Source organism: Macaca fascicularis, chromosome 2 (assembly GCF_037993035.2).
Source record: "Macaca fascicularis isolate 582-1 chromosome 2, T2T-MFA8v1.1".
Lineage (NCBI taxonomy): Eukaryota > Metazoa > Chordata > Mammalia > Primates > Cercopithecidae > Macaca > Macaca fascicularis.
Window position 1 is genome coordinate 40214591 of NC_088376.1, and position 6000 is coordinate 40220590.

The following is a 6000-nucleotide window of genomic DNA, read 5'->3' on the forward strand; positions in this document are numbered from 1 at the left end:
TTTCTTCCTGGTTTAGTCTTGGGAGGGTGTATGTGTCCAGGAATTTATCCATTTCTTCTAGATGTTCTAGCTTATTTGCGTAGAGGTGTTTATAGTATTCTCTGATGATAGTTTGTATTTCTGTGGGATCAGCAGTAATATCCCTTTTATCAGTTTTGATTGTGTCTGTTTGATTCTTCTCTCTTTTCTTCTTTGTTAGTCTGGATAGCAGTCTATCTAATTAGATGGTCTAACAAAACTCTGTTCAGTTTTGTTCCTTCTTTTAAAAAAACCAGCTCCTGTATTCACTGATTTTTTAAAGGGTTTTTCGTGTCTCTATCTCCTTCAGTTCTGCTCTGATCTTAGTTATTTCTTGTCTTCTGCTAGCTTTTTAATTTGTTTGCTCTTGCTTCTCTAGTTCTTTTAATTGTGATGTTAGGGTATCAATTTTAGATCTTTCCCACTTTCTCATGTGGACATTTAGTGTTAAAAATTTTCCTCTAAACACTGCTTTAACTGTGTCTGAAAGAACTTATTTATTTCTGCCTTAATTTCGTTATTTACCCAGTAGTCATTTAGGAGTGGGGTTGTTCAGTTTCCACATAGTTGTGCAGTTTTGAGTGAGTTTCTTAATCCTGAGTTCTAATTTGATTGCACTGTGGTCTGAGAGATTGTTTGTTACAGTTTCCGTTCTTTTGCATTTGCTGAGGAGTGTTTTACTTCCAATTATGTGGTCAATTTTAGAATAAGTACTATCAGGTGCTGTGAAGAATGTATATTCTGTTTATTTGGGGTGGAGTGTTCTGTAGATGTCTATTAGTTCTGCTTGATCCAGAGCTGAGTTCAAGTCCTGAATATCCTTGTTAATTTTTTATCTCCTTGGTCTGTCTAATATTGACAGTGGAGTGTTAAAGTCTCCCACTATTACTGTGTGAGAGTCTACGTCTCTTTGTAGGCCTCTAAGAACTTGCTCTATAAATCTGGGTCCTCCAGTATTGGGTGCACATATATTTAGGAGAGTTAGCGCTTCTTGTTGCATTGATCCCTTTACCGTTATGTAATGCCCTTCTTTGTCTTTTTTGATCTTCGTTGGTTTAAAGTCTGTTGTATCAGAGACTAGGATTGCAACCCCTGCTCTTCTTTTTGCTTTCCATTTGCTTGGTAAATATTCCTCCATGCCTTTATTTTGAACCTATGTGTGTCTTTGCACATGAGATGGATCTCCTAAATACAGCACACCAATGCGTCTTGACTCCATCTAATTTGTTATTCTGTGTCTTTTAACTGGGACATTTAGCCCATTTATATTTAAGATTAATATTGTTATGTATGAATTTGATCCTGTCATTAAGACGTTAGCTGGTTATTTTGCCTGTTAGTTGATCAGTCTCTTCATAGTGTTGATGGTCTTTACAATTTGGTATGTTTTTACAGTGGCTGGTATTGGCTTTTCCTCTCCATATTTAGTGCTTCCTTCAGGAGCTCTTGTAATGCAGGCTTGGTGGTGACAAAATCCCACAGGATTTGCTTGTATGTAAAGATTTTATTTTTCCTTCACTTATGAAGCTTAGTTTGGCTGGATATGAAATTCTGGGTTGCAAATTGTTTTCTTTAAGAATGTTGAATATTGGCCTTCACTCTCTTCTGACTTGTAGGGTTTCTGCAGAGAGATCTGCTGTTAGTCTGATGGACTTCCCTTTGTGGGTAACCTGACCTTTCTCTCAGGCTACCCTTAACATTTTTTCCTTCATTTCAACCTTGGTGAATCTGATGGTTATGTGTCTTGGAGTTGCTCTTCTAGAGGAGTATCTTTGTGGTGTACTCTGTATTACCTGAATTTGAATGTTGGCCTATCTTGTTTGGTTGGGGAAGTTCTGCTGGATAATGTCCTGAAGAGTGCTTTTCTACTTGGTTCCATTCTCCCTGTCACTTTCAGGTACACCAATCGAACATAGGTTTGGTTGTTTCTCATAGTACCATATTTCTTGGAGTCTTTGTTCGTTTATTTTCATTTTTTTCTCTAATCTTGTCTTCTTGCTTTATTTCATTATGTTGATCTTCAATCTCTGATATTCTTTCTCCCACTTGATCGATTTGGCTATTGATACTTGTGTATGCTTCATGAAGTTTGTGTGCTGTGTTTTTCAATTCCATCAGGTCGTTTATGTTCTTCTCTAAACTGGTTATTGTAGTTTACAATTCCTTTAACCTTTTTTCAAGGTTCTTAGCTTCCTTGCATTGAGTTAGAACATGTTCCTTTAGCTCAGAGGAGTTTGTTATTACCCACGTTCTGAAGCCTAGTTCTGTCAATTCATCAAACTCATTCTCCATCCAGTTTTGTTCACTTGCTGGTGAGGAGTTGTGATTCTTTGGAGGAGAAGAGTCATTCTGGTTTTTTGAATTTTCAGGTTTTTTGTGTTTCTTTTTCCTCATCTTCATGGATTTATCTCCTTTGGTCTTTGATGTTGGTGACCTTTGTATGGGGTTTTTCCGTGGGTGTCCTTCTTGTTGATGTTGATGCTATTGCTTTTTGTGTGTTAGTTTTCCTTCTAACTGTTGGGCCTCTCTTCTACAGGTCTGCTGGAGTTTGCTGGAGGTCCACTACAGACCGTTTGCCTGGGTATCACCAGTGGAGGCTACAGAACAGCAAAGATTTCTGCCTGCCTCTTTCTCTGGAAGCTTCATCCCAGAGGGGCAGCTGCCAGATGCCAGCTGTCGCTCTCCTGTATGAGGTGTCTGTTGACCTCTGCTGGGAGGTGTCTTTCCATCAGGAGGCACGGGGGTTAGGGACCCACTTGAGGAGGCAGTCTGTCCTTTAGCAGAGCTTGAGCACTGTGCTGAGAGATCTGCTGCCTTCTTCAGAGCCAGCAGGCAGGAATGATTAAGTCTGCTGAAGCTGCGCCCACAGCCGCCTTTTCCCCCAGGTGCTGTGTCCCAGGGAATTGGGAGTTTTATCTATAAGTCCCTGACTGGGGTTGCTGCCTTTCTTTCAGAGATTCCCTGCCTAGAGAGAAGGAATCTAGAAAGGCATTCTGTCTACAGTGGCTTTGTGATGCTGGGGAGGTCTCTGCCCAGTGGAAAATTCCAGGCTGTGACTTTGTTTACACTGTGAGGGGAAAATCACCTACTGTGCTGGCAGCCAGAATTTTAAGCCAGTGGATCTTAGTTTGTTGGGCTCTGTTCAGGTGGGTTCTGCTGAGCAAGACCACTTGGCTCCCTGGCTTCAGCCCCCTTTCCAGGGGAGTGAACAGTTCTGTCTCACTTATATTCCAGGTGCCACTGGGGTACAATAAAAACAAAAAACAAAACAAAAAATAAAAAACAAAAAAAAAAACCTTCTGAAGCTAGCTCTGTGTCTGCCCAAACGTCTGCCCAGTTTTGTGCTTGAAACCCAGGGACCCAGTGGTGTAGGCCCCCAAGGGAGTATCCTGGTCTGCGGGTTGTGAAGACGGTGGGAAAAACATAGTATCTGGGCCAGATAGCACCCTTCCTCATGGCACAGTCCCTCATGGCTTCCCTTGGCTAGGGGAGGGAGTTCCCCGACCCTTTGCACTTCCCGGGTGAGGCAACGCCTCACCTTGCCTCTGCTTGCCCTCCATGGGCTAAACCCACCGTCTAACCAGTCCCAATGAGATGAACTGGTTACCTCAGTTGGAAATGCAGAAATCACCTGCCTTCTGTATTGGTCTTGCTGGGAGCTATAGACTGAAGCTTTTCCTATTTGGCCATCTTGTCCCGGAATCCAGTCCTATTGCTGCTTTTTGTCAGTTTTTCAAAGATCAGATGGTCGTAGCTTGCAGTTCTGCATTCTCTATTCTGTTCATTGGTCTATGTCTCTGTTCTTGTACCAGTACCATGCTGTTTTGGTTATGGTAGCCCTACTGTATAGTTCGAAGTAGGGTAGTGTGATGTCTTTAGCTTTGTTCTTTTTGCTTAGAATTGTCTTGGCAATTTGGGCTCTTTTTTGGTTCCATATGAATTTTAAAATAGTTTTTTTTTTTTTTCTGATTCTGTGAAGAATGTCAGTGGAGTTTAATGGGAATAGCACTGAATATATAAATTACTTCGGGCAGTATGGCCATTTTCAAAATATTGATTCTTCCTATCCATGAGCATGGATTTTTAAAATTTGTTTGTGTCTTCTGTGATTTCTTTGAGCAGTGGCTTGTAGTTCTCCTTGAAGAGGTCCTTCACTTCCCTTGTTAGCTGTATCGATAGGTATTTTATTCTTTTTGTAGCAATTGTGAATGTGGGTTCATTTGTGATTCGCCTCTCTGCTTGTCTGTTGTTGGTGCATAGAAATGTTAGTGATTTTTGCACATCGATTTTCTATCCTGAGACTTCGCAAAGATTTCATGATGAAGATGCCAAAAGCAATTGCAACAAAAGAAAAATTTGACAAATGGGAACTAATTAAACTCAAGAGCTTCTGCACAGCAAGAGAAACTATCAACAGGCAACCTACAGACTGGGAGAAAAATTTTGCTATCTGACAAAGGCAGAATATCCAGTATCTATAAGGAACTGAAACAAATTTACAAAACAAACAAACAAACAACCAAACAACCCCATTAAAAAGTAGGCAAAGGACAGGAATGGACACTCCTCAAAAGAAGACATACATGTGGTCAACAAACATATGGAAAAAAGCCCAACATCACTGATCACTAGAGAAATGCAAATCAAAACTACAATGAGATACCATCTCACACGAGTCAGAATGGCTACTATTAAAAAGTCAAAAAACTACAGATGCTGGTGAGGATGTGGAGGAAAAGGAACACTTTTACACTATTGGTGGGAATGTAAATTAGTTCAACCATGTGGAAGACAGTGTGGCAATTCCTCAAAGACCTAGAAGCAGAAATACAATTTGATTCAGCAATCCCATTACTGGGCATATACTCAAAGGAATATAAATCATTCTATTATAAAGACACATGCACACATATGTTCACTGCAGCAGTGTTTACAATAGCAAAGACATGGCATCAACCTAAATGCCCATCATTGATAGACTAGAGAAAGAATATGTGGTATGTATATACCATGGAATATTACGCAGCCATAGAAAGGAATGAGATTAGGTCTTTTGCATGGACATGGATGGAGCTGGAGGTCATTATCCTTAGCAAACTAATGCAGGAACAAAAACCAACTACCATGTCTTCTCACTTATAAGTGGGAACCGAATGATGAGAATACATGGACACCTGGAGGGGAACAACACACACTGGGGCCTGTTGGAGGGTGGGGATGGGAAGAGAGAGAGCATCAGAAAGAAAAACTAATGGATACTGGGCTTAACACCTGGGTGGTAGGGTGATCTGTGCAGCAAACCATCATGGCACACTTTTACCTATATAACAAACCTGCACATCCTGCACGTGTATCCTTGAACTTAAAATAAAAGTTGAAAAAAGAAGAAGGCTTCTATCTTTCACCCACACATAAATCCCAGAAACAAACTCTAAATGGCCCTATTTGGAGCACATGCCTACTTCTGAAGTAATCCCTGTGATTGGGGGATGTGACACTGTAAGTGGCCCAGCCTGAGCCACATCATGTATCCTCTTCTTTGGCATCAATGTTAGAAGTCAGGACACGATAACAGAGAGGTCCACCAGTGGCTCATACACTATGACTACCTCTTGGGAGCAGAGAGGCATAAAAGTGGAGAAGTGGCAGCAATAGGGATGTGGTGGTGGTGAAAGGAGATTTTACATTTTTTCTCTGTTTATTATTTTAATTTTTAATGAATAACTTGCATTCACACTATATATTTTCAAATAATAGCTTCTCAAACCACATAAGAAAGTGTGTATTGACGCAAGACAAGGATGCCCTCTTTCACCACTCCTATTCAACATAGTATTGGGAGTGCTGGCCAGGTTAACCAAACAAGAGAAAGAAAGAATTCAAAGAGGAAGAGAGGAAGTCAAACTGTCTCTGTTTTCAGATGACATAATCCTATATCTAGAAAACCCCATTATCTCAGCCCAAAGGTTTCTTAAGCTAATA

The 6000-nt window shown here is 40.6% G+C and overlaps 1 long non-coding RNA gene across 1 annotated transcript in view; it reads left to right on the forward strand.

Annotated features, from left to right (window-relative positions):
- The window catches only part of LOC135969495 (uncharacterized), a 121676-nt gene extending 118359 nt beyond the window's left edge, over positions 1 to 3317 (forward strand). The window contains exon 3 of the long non-coding RNA XR_010584756.1: positions 2555 to 3317. This is a non-coding gene — a long non-coding RNA (uncharacterized lncRNA). The remainder of the gene's footprint in view (positions 1 to 2554) is intronic.
- The last annotated feature ends 2683 nt before the right edge of the window (positions 3318 to 6000 follow it).